Source organism: Sciurus vulgaris (genome assembly GCF_902686455.1).
Source record: "Sciurus vulgaris genome assembly, chromosome: 16".
Lineage (NCBI taxonomy): Eukaryota > Metazoa > Chordata > Mammalia > Rodentia > Sciuridae > Sciurus > Sciurus vulgaris.
The window spans coordinates 25,434,828-25,445,746 of NC_136477.1; the positions used below are offsets into that span (position 1 = coordinate 25,434,828).

General features: G+C 42.6%; 1 pseudogene across 1 annotated transcript; it reads right to left on the bottom strand.

Annotated features, from left to right (window-relative positions):
- Positions 1-7,630: 7,630 nt before the first annotated feature.
- On the bottom strand, positions 7,631-10,205 carry LOC306646532 (eukaryotic translation initiation factor 1b-like; annotated as a pseudogene). The gene is made up of 4 exons (XR_013766922.1): positions 9,928-10,205; positions 9,015-9,177; positions 8,456-8,557; positions 7,631-8,040 (listed from the first exon to the last, which is right to left on the bottom strand). The product of XR_013766922.1 is annotated as a eukaryotic translation initiation factor 1b-like (transcript).
- Positions 10,206-10,919: the final 714 nt, after the last annotated feature.

The window sequence follows — 10,919 nt, forward strand, 5'->3', positions numbered from 1 at the left end:
CTTGGCCAAAGTTTCTTCTTTAATAATCAAAGCTAACATTAATTAAATGCTTGTTATTGCCGAGCATCATGTATAGTAATCCCTACAGAGACTTGATGTACAGTGAGGCCCTGAGGTTGTCACCATCATCCTGGTGTTATAGAAAAGGAAACGAGGATTGGAAGACAAATGACCTGCTTAACCTAGCAGCACCAGGGTTTTGACTGAGTACTGAAGCTTTGGCGCCTCTCCTGGTCACTAAGGACCTGAGTTGCTTCTGTGGATCCAGAGTCCCAGTGCACATCCCTGTTCAATTTGGAAAGGAAGGAAAAAATAACCTTTTGGAGGTGTCTGTCTGGCACAGGCAGTGTTGATATCCCAAGGACTTTTTGTCAAGAGGCCTAACTTCTGTCCTGGCTGTACTGCCCCTCTGTGACTTGCTAGATGGCCAGCTAGTTTAAAACATTTTTCCCATTCTCAAATAGTTGGATAAAAAAACTGAAGAATAGAATTTTGTGACAAGTGAAAGTTATGTGAAATTGCAATTTCTCTGTCCAAAATGAAGTTTTATTGAAACAGCCATCTGTAATCGTGTTCTATAATCTGGCAGTTTTCCCGTTTCCATGGGAGAGTTGCACAGTTGCGACAGTGACCATATATATATACATACATACAGCCTGAGCGCCTTGAATATCCACTATTAAGAGATACAAAGAAAAAAGAGACACAGAAAAAGTTTGCATCAAATTATCATTATAGAACTTAGATTTAGAGACCTTGTTTTTAGCAAGAAAAACAAGCAAAAATTTTTGCAAAATAAACATTATGTTTATATATTTCAAAGATTTTAAAGATATCCTACACCACTGTGACAATTAATATTAAGAGCAATGGGAAGCTGTTGGAAGTCTGTGCAGAAGCTGAAGTCATATCATTTGGGTCTTATAAAGAATCCCCAAGGCTTCCGTGTGGTCAATGAGTGCAAGATCACAGAGGGTTACTGCAGTAGTTAGGGAAAGGCAAGGTGATTTGGGAGGGCAAATCAGAAGATGGGGGTGGAGAAAAATGGATATGAGATATATTTTCCAAGTAGAAACAATCAGACTTTGTTAAATTGGATAGGGGAAAGGGTAGTAAATTTAAAGAGGATGGAAGTTTAGGCTTATGTGGATGGTGGTGCATCTACTTAGAAGAGACAGATTGGAAGAAACTGGGGGTGAAGGATGGAGTTAATATTTTTACTTAAGTCATGTTAATCTTGAGGTTCCTCTCACTTATCCAAATGAATGTCAAGTAGGTTGTTAGTGCAGGCACATGAGATCAGAGAATTTTTTGTTGTTGTTGTTGTTGTTGTTCCTTCTATTTGAAAGACGGGAGGTACTAGAAAATGTTTCTATCATGAAAATGATCCAGCACAGAGGAAGAAATTGATAATTCAGAAGAAAGTAATTCATGATAAAGTTGTGGGGATGGTACTCAGGGTTTGTTTTGGCGGGGGCAAGTACATGTCATCCTTTGTAAACGAGAAAGACGACAAAGTACACAGTATGGCCTCACATACATTAGATCTGGAAGTGGAAAAACGAGGAAGTTCAACTACCTCAATTATGGACCAGGTGCAGTGGTACATGCCTATAATTCCAGCTACTTGGGATGTTGAGGCAGGAGGATTCCAATTTCGAGACCAACCTTGGCAAAACTATAAAGGAATGGGGATGAAGCTCAGTGGTAAAGCACCCTGAGTTTAATCCCCAGTACAAAAAACAAAAACAAAAACCTCAATCATGCAGTGATGGATGACACCCAGCGTCCACCTTGAACAGTTGGAGGATGGGGGAGAAGGGGAAGAGGGAAAAATCATATTTTTTATCAAACTATGTCCAGCTGATCTGTACAAGTGTAGTCAGACGGTTGGGTTGAACAAAAGGTTGGGGTGATCACAGGGGAATACAAAGGATGGAGAAAGGATCAAGGGAGGTGAGGATATTTGCAAGGGTGTAATTGTGATGGCAAAACAGTGAATCTATTCTGGCTCATAAATGTCTGTGAATGCAGGACTTTCAGAGCAGGACTTAGGATATAAATGCTGAAAAGAAATTAACTATTTTTATTATTAATGCAAAAGAAGTGAAAAACAAGGGGTAATACTTGGTGAAGATAATACTTCTCAACGCCTCTAGATTTCCTAACCAGTGGTGCTACCATTGACTCAAGCAGAATCAAATACCTAACATACCATTTATAGATTACTACTGGGCTCTCATTAGCCCTCCCTTATTTGTGCAGGTGAGCTCTGCCAGTAGTTTTCAAGTGACTACATTATTAACAATCAGTTTTCAAAATGAGTCCTGTTCTGAGTTCATTAATGGAAGGGCACTATGTTGGGTCCTTAGAGTTTGGGGGAATCCAGCCACCACTTTTCTCAGACTATACCTTCAGATGACCTTCTAAGTGGGTGTTCCTCTGGTAGCCAAAAGTTATGTTAATGTGTGCTTAAGACAGAGGTTTAAATTGAGAGCACTACACATTCAGCTTGTGTGTGCAAAAACTCCAGATTGTGTTCCTCAACAAGTGATGATTAGAAATCTTGTTTTCTGGTTTAACCACCTATTTCTTAGAGGTCATAAACAGAAAACATTATTTACATTATATTAAATTTCTTCAAACAACATCTTAGTAGATTATAGGTGAGGTGACTATTATACCTTCAGGGCAAGACTATGAAATATTATCAACTCTCTCAGGTGAAAGCAAATCATAATTGATTTTTATGGATTACAACAATCAGGATTGACTAGGTCAATTTCTGGATAACTTTTCAGGGTAACCTGTCACCTGGTGCTTTAATGATGACTATAAATTAAACCTTCATAATTTATGTAAGTGCCAGGAGCCATCATCTTTTAAGTGGCCACAAGAGGGTGGTGGAGGACCACATACTTGCCCTAATTGGGCCCTCCTTTAATTTTTAATTTTTATTTTTTATTAGTGCACTATAATTATACATAACATCGGGTTCATTTTGACACTCATGTATGTAATGCAATTTGCTGCTCCATTTCCCCATTCCCTCCTCTCCTTCCTCCTCTATCCTCTTCCTCTATTCTATGGGTCTTTCATTATTTTTAATGGTGCATTATAAATATACATTAAAGTGGCTTTCACTGTGATAAATTTCATACATGCACATAGCGCCGTTTGGTCAATTTCATTGTGGTGCTCCTTGCCTTTCCCATTCCTCCTCCGAGCCCACCGCCCAATTCCTCTTCCTTTAGTCCAATGGTTCTCCCCTTCTACTTTCATGGGATCAACCTCCCTTTTTAAAAATTCCGTTATTTATCTCCAGCTTCCACGTATAGGAAAAAATATTCAACCCTTGACTTTCTAAATCTGGCTTATTTCACTTAGCACAATGTTCCAGGTACATCCATTTACCAGCAAATGACAAAATTTCATTCCTTTGTAGGACTAAGTAAAACTCCCTTGTGTATATATACCACATTTTCTTTATACATTTATCTGTTGACAGGCACTTGGGCTGGTTACATAACTTGACTGTTGTGGATTGTGCTGCTATAAACAGTGGTATGCATGTATCACTATAGTATACTGATTTTAGTTCCTTTGGATAGATACCAAGGAGTGGGATAGTTGGGTCATATGGTGGTTCTATTTCTAGTCTTTTAAGAAATCTCCATACTGCTTTCCAAAGTGGTTGTACTAATTTGCAGTCCCACCAACAATGTACAAGTGTACCTTTCTCCTAATATACTCATCAGCATTTATTATTTGTATTTTTGATGATCAGTTTCTTCTTTAAGAGATTCAATCATTCATGTACCCTACATTTCAACTCTTTATCAAGTAGATAGCTAGTGATTCCCAATCTGTGTCCAATCACTCATATACTATTCTTCCTGACGCTAGTAGTTTAATCTGAATATCAAATTAAAGTTTCCAGAATTTTTAACAAGTCAACAACACTAATAGACTCAGGGTAGACTTTTGTGATCAGGAAGTGCATGGGTATTTTTCTTACTTCAAGGAATTACCTTTCTCCAAATCCTTCTTTAGCAATGTCTTTTCCAGAATTTGGCATAGTTGATGTGGAATCAAGCGCTAATTCTGTCTCCACTTCCTAGACTGCATGCTATGCATGCTGTTTCTTTCCAGTGGGCTCAGGAAAGTAGGTCTGGGGTCTTGGTAAGCATGGTATAGGACAACTTGGGGGTTACAGCTACCCTCCTTCTGGATCATACTCTGGAGGCCCTTCCAAACTCTGGGTTAAACAAGAGCAGCAGCTGAAGCCCTGCAGGGAGCCTGAGATCACTTAGGTTCCCCCTAGAGGATTTTGCCTTTGAACTTTAGATTTGGCTTTGAACTTTAGTCATCTTTTATGCCTTGAATCAATGGTACCTAGATCTATAGAATTGCTTTGTGCATGAAATCTGTAGGCTGTTCACCAAGATTCAGCATCACATATCCATTTGTAGGGAGCAGAGCTATATAGACAGTATTATTCCCCATGGTAGGTTCCAATCAGGTTGACAATCTAACAGGTAAACCACTGACCCACAATGGCATTCTCACAAACCAATGCTAGGTTTCAATTGCCATTTTCAATTCTTCATTTAGGTCAGAATCCTCACAGGCTGCATGTCATCTTCCATAATGCTTGGTTCCAGAACATTCAAGGACATTTGGCATTCTCTCCTCCTCTTGGCACCAATTCCTCTCTGCAATGTTTTTCCAGGAGGGAGGAAATCCAGTCGTTCCTCTGATTTGTTAGTTTTCTCCCATGCTTCCATTATCCTGATAAAAAGGACATTAAGTGGCTGCTTGGTCACATGAAAGAAGTTGTCACTACTAAAGCCTCCTTAATATTAATTTTACTTCTGTTAATCCTAGCTGATTCACTGGGCCAGTTGACCCCAAACAAACACAATGCCACTGGGCTGGCTACCTTCTGCTTTCAAGTGATCACAGTCTGCTGCAAACGAGGCTCTCTTGGTTTTAGTTAGAGCAGTTTCCATCGCTCCTCTCCCTCCTACATGGACCTCTGGCATGGTAACAAATTCTCAAAGGCTCAATGAACAGGTGTCTGGGGGCGAGTTAATGAGGTTGACTTTTCCTTCCGCTGGAACCCAGCTGGTGGCACACAGGTGGCACATAGAAGCCTGCATTACCACTCTGTATTACTCAAGTTATTTTGGTTAACAGCCATCACGTTGGGACTAGAACTGTTCCTTCCATGTGATCAGCACATGGAAGCTCATCTGAGTTTCAAGATGAGGGGATCCCCTCCCCTCCCACCCCAGCACCCTTTTTAGGATGATTGAGAGAACAGCTCCTGCTACTGGAATCCCTAAGCAGGCAGAGCAGGTTTCTTCCCCAGGGTTTCCTCTGCCCAGGAAGGCCAAGACTAAAGGAAAGGAATGCCTTTTTTAAAAAACAAACAAAAAACTCCTGGCTGTGCCTCAACCAAAGTTCTCAATTTCCTAATGGCTTTGCCAAGATCTCTGCCAAGTCTAAAAGTTCAGGAACAAATTTACTTGTCCTCTACTTGATTTTTCCATCTTGTACCTTGAAGCAGAAACCACTGAAAAATTACAGATCAAAATCTTCCACGTGGGGAGGACAAAGAAAACCTAGTTTGGCCACAATTATTTTTGATGTTGTAAGGCATTATCTTCCCTCAGTTACACAATACTACCTCTCTCTCTGATGCCAAGAGCAGTTAGTCTTGATCCCTGCTCTCAGAGGCTCTTGGTCAGTTTTCCTCTGAGGGTGATGATTCCAAGTTCATCCCTTGACTAGTTTCAGTAACACTGCAGATATGATGCACTCTATCACCTGCTCAAAGATAAGGGAGAAGGATCTGAATTGCCTACAGGTCAAGTGTTTGGGGCTCGTAACAGATGTGCACTCTTCACAAAATCCAGTGAGGGAAGTTTTGCTATAGGCTTTTGATACTATTCACTGGGAGCAACCTGACAGTGATTATGAAGAGCTTATCTGTGAGTTTCAGGATGAGGGTTCTCACCACCCCTCTCTCAATCCATCTATGAAATCTCTCTCATCTCTTTAACTGAAGAAAATTCTTAGTTGGGTATAGTGACACATGCCTGTAATCCTAGACACTGAGAAGGCTGAGACAAGTTCAAAGTCAGCCTGGGCACCTTGGTATCATACCAAAAAATAATTCTTCTTCTCCAGGAACTAGCTCACCTATTAGCAAATTTACTTACTTAGGTAGTAATTTACAGTGAGAGTTAAATGTTTATGCTTTTCCATTTCCATGAGGCCAGAGAAATCTTTTACTCCAGGTTGTGCCTCAACTAAAGTTCTACTTCTTCTATTATGCCTCATCAAAAGTGCTATTCCCATAGCATCCCTGAACTAGAGGTAGAATCACTATACAAAACTAGATGTAGAAAAGGGGAGGCTTCTTAATAAGCTGGAAAATTTTTTCAAACCTCTCATCTTGGTCAAATTATATTGATGTTTACCAGAAGTGAACTTACCAATTTTGGCACCATATTCTGATGCACTGACCTCTTACTAGTGGCAGCCTTTTTTTTGGAGGTAGGATAAAGTATAAAAAAAAAAAAAAAAAAAAAAAAAAAAGCCATAATCCTTAGTGCCTTTAGGCACACTTTGTGGGGGTGTTTTCTCAAAAGTAGCCAGGTGCAATGGCTCACACCTATCCAGTGGCTAGGAAGGCTGAGGCAGGTTCAAAGCCAGCCTGAGCAACTTATTGAGGTTGTAAGCAACTTAGCAAGACCCTGTCTCCCAATAAAAAAATAAAGTGTGGGGATGTGGCTCAGTGGTTAAATGCCTCTGAGTACCAAAAAAGGGGGGAAAGATACTAACTTTTCTGGTACCATCAAAATCCCATTATTAAAAAGTTTCACACTTATGGATGCATTTCTTTGCCATGGCTAAATGTTTTAGTGGCATAGCTTGTACAAATGAGCATAAAACTACTGCTCACTAGAAAGCAGAAGACTGGAACCTGTGATAATGGGCTGCAGAATCTCATAAGTAAGTACTGTAATTTTATTTCTTATACCACCACCACGCCTGATGCAGTGTCATTTGTGGCTCTTGCTTCTTTAGCCAAACATGGCTTTTCTGGCTGAAAGCCCTGAGCCGGCACCCCAACTCTGTCATGTTCTAGCGCTCTGGGTAAGTTGACGTGAAACCCAATGTCTTTCTTTTATCTGGAAGAGTGATACCACTTGCAGGGCAGGGGCGGGGTGACTAAATGTATTTTAGGTCATAAGCCTATTATAATATCTGGCACTTAGGGAAAAGATTTATGTTGGCAGCCCATTTGACAGAATTGATAAAAATACATAAAAGAACTCTTATCTGTTAATACTTAAACTTTATACTCTTACACTACATTCTGATAAATTCCATGACAACTTTTAGTTGACTTGCAAGGAGTGGTGCTGAGTTTATAATCCTGCTTGTATTCTTATTTTTTAATCAGTAAATGAGAAGTACAAGTAGCGTACACCAAAAGTTCTCTAGTTCCGTGTAACAGCAGCTAGAGCTAATCAGAGATATTTGCAGAAACTCACTCCAATTTCAAAAGACAAAACATATGTCTATCTTACTTGCTTAGACTTGGGAGTATAACTGCTTATAAAAATTCATAGATTTTTTTTTATTGTTAAGCTGCAACATACATGGTTTATTACAACAAAAAAACATTTAATCAAGTGAAAATAAACTGAACAATCAACAAATAAACACTCAAAACAAAATATTTTCCATTGGAAACATGTTAAGATGAATACGGGGCTTCGTTACCATCTTACTGCAATTTTTTTTGTGTTACTAGCCTACATACCCCATGTTTTCTGTAATCATGCAGATGTGAATGGAAGTTTGAATGATTAAATACATGAAAAGTCCATTTACTGCAGAGAATCATTTCACAAGGCAGCCACACTGGTTTTAGAGAACAAAATCATTCAAGAAATTCTCCACGTATTTAGGTTCATTTTAGAATCCATGAACCTTAAGCTGCTCCTCCTTGACAATGCCAACCTGTAAATAAAATTTAATTTAGAAGAATTAAATAATTAAATTGTAGAATAAATTAAATTTAGAATAAATAATCTTTAAGAAAACCCAAGCAGCCATCAAAAAGAACCAGCTAACAGTTTATTGCAACACTTATCTGTGGCATGCACTGTTAACAGCCAACAATTCAACACATATTTGCATACCCCCATGCACGCCAGAAACACCACTTACAAACAGGAACGATCAGGTCACGCTAATAATGTAATAAACTGAATAAATGTCTTATTGTTATCAAAATAAATACCCAGTCTATATTTCACCTGATTACCTATTATTTTATTTGTGGGATTTTTACCAAGAGGAAATAATTCAGGTTGTTTTTAAATAAAATTTTAGAAGCAATCTCAGGTTATATATGAAGCACCCAATCACTCACCTCCAAGAGAAACTGGCAAATGTTTTTTCTTTGGTCACCTTGAAGTTGAATAACCTCGCCGTATTCAGGGTGTTCAATCACAGTACCATTACAGGCAAATTTCTAGAGTGCATAAATGTACAACAGCATTTAGTTAAGTACAGTGAGGTTTTACTTCCCCATAAAAATAAAAACACTATTTTAGTAGGCTTGATTGTAATTAGGAAATAGATTGACTCCTATAATCCCCAACAAATGCTCAACAATTAATTTGTTAATGAATCAGGTCACATGAAAGAAATGATTTCAAATGGAACATTAATATCTAGATACATTTTATTTTCTTTGAAAATCACATACGTCTCATTTTAAGATGGAAGACGAACTGGGAGAATAACCAAATTTCTGGACGTTAATTACAAAAATAGAAAGAAAGAAAGAAAGAAAGAAACACCAGCTTTTTTGGGTCTCACCATTTTCATCCATGCTGATATATTCAAGAGAAGGTGTGAACCACAATCCAACTCAGAGGTGTACACCAATAATTCTATTTTAATCCTTTCTTCCTTAACACTCTTACCTTTTTGAAAGCTTTCACAAGTTTCTTTTGTCATAATCATCTGCAATGCCCTGAACTGTAGTCAGTGTCTTCCTGCCGTTCCGTTGCTGGATTCTTATATGAATGTAATCCTCAGTCCCTGCCGGGAGTAAGTCGTCACCCTTAGTTGCATCAGCAAAGGGGTCTGCAAAGGAATACAAAATCCAAAGCTGAAAAACATGTGTTAGGAAGCACTCCCTGCAAACAGAGTACAACACCAATCCAGACGGTTAGCAATGAAGATTCCAGAGCTTCAGCTTTATTTTGCTGGTGGGGACGGGGTTGTCAGTGAGCTATGAAGATTTCCAAGGCACACTCATAAAAAGGAACAAAATCTAAACGGGTCTGTCCGCGGATATTCGAATTAAAGACCGTTGTTACAGACCCACCACATGATCTTTGAAGATGGTCCTCGGATGAGTCGACAAACGACGAACACGACCTTAATTTGGTAGCCACTATAAAAATGTGCGTCATCTCCATTACATTCTGATGACAACAGAAACATTCAAAGACACCCACCCCATCCTTCAACCATAACTGTGCCGTGCAAAAAATTAAAATAAGAAACCCCACACGTTTAACAAAACAGACGTCCCTTTACCATTCGCGACGCGGCCAGGGGGCCCGGGCCACTTCCCCGACCCGTCCCAGGCCTGTGCCCGCAGCCGCTGCTCCACGCCCCAGGGCTGCGCCGACCCGGCCGGCCCGGCGCCATCCGGCGGGTCCGGGGCCCTCGGGGCGGGCGGAACCGGGCCGGGCCACGCCTGGCGGAGCGGGGTCCGCAGCCGGCCGGCGCCGTCCCTGGGGAGGGGTCGCCGGGGCCCCGTCGCCATCTTCCGGGCGCCGAGACAAAGCCCCGAGGGCGGCGGGCCGGGCGGGCGGTGGGCCTTACCGAAAGATTGGAGGTTCTGGATAGTGGACATGCGATACTAGTGTGAGGCCGGTGAGGGGATAAAATTGCTGCGGGGCCCGCCCGGATCGCCGTGTCAGGAGGCTGCAGTGGCGAGAAGACCGAGAGAATTGAGGCAGCGCGGCGCCGGGCTGGCTTCGGCTGGGGCGGCGGCGGCGGCGGCCGGGAGGAGCAGGAAGCGGCGGCGGCGGCGGCGGCGGACGCGAGGACGCGAGCGGGGAGGCGGCGCTGCGGTTCTCGCACAAAATGGCCGACGCGGGCTATTTAGCGGCGCGCGCCGCCACGTGACGCGGCCCGAGCGGGCGCAGCCCGAGCCGCGGGCGGGCGCGGCGTCGCCGTCAGTCACCCCGCAGGCCCGGGAGCTGGGCTGCGTCCGCGGTGCAGGAGCGCAGCCAGTCCTGGAGCGCCGGCCCGGACTCCCGGCCCTGGCCGCGCAGACCCCGCTGCAGCGCGCCCCACGCTACCCCCTGGGCTCCCGCCGCGGTGGAGGTCGGAGCCTCCCTCCCAGGGTCGGGCCGACCTCCCACTCAAACTCCGGCGTGCATCTCCGGAGGGCTGTGTAAAACAGACGTACGGACCCCAGGGTATCCGTTTCAGAAAGTTTGGGGTGTGACCTGAGAGTGTGGCATCCTAACAAGCTGCCGGTGGATGTGGATGCTGCTGGTCTGGGACCGTGCCTGAGGACCAGTGGCCAGCTTCCTCTGGGCCTTGGCATTTAGTGTGGGCCGGCAGTCCGTGGAAGGAACATACCAGAAAACCAGTCTCTCCGCTCGTCTGGTGTTCCTCATATCCTGAACTGAGAGGTGTCAGATAAGAGTTGAAGGCGGGCTCAGCAAATAGGTTAATCGATAAAGCGGTACCAGAACTGCAATGTCTTCCCATCAAGTCACACACATCCAGACTGTGGGAGGGGGCTGACCCAGGCAGGGCCCCAATGCCAAACTTGGTTGGCTCTCTAGACCTAAGAGAAGGGC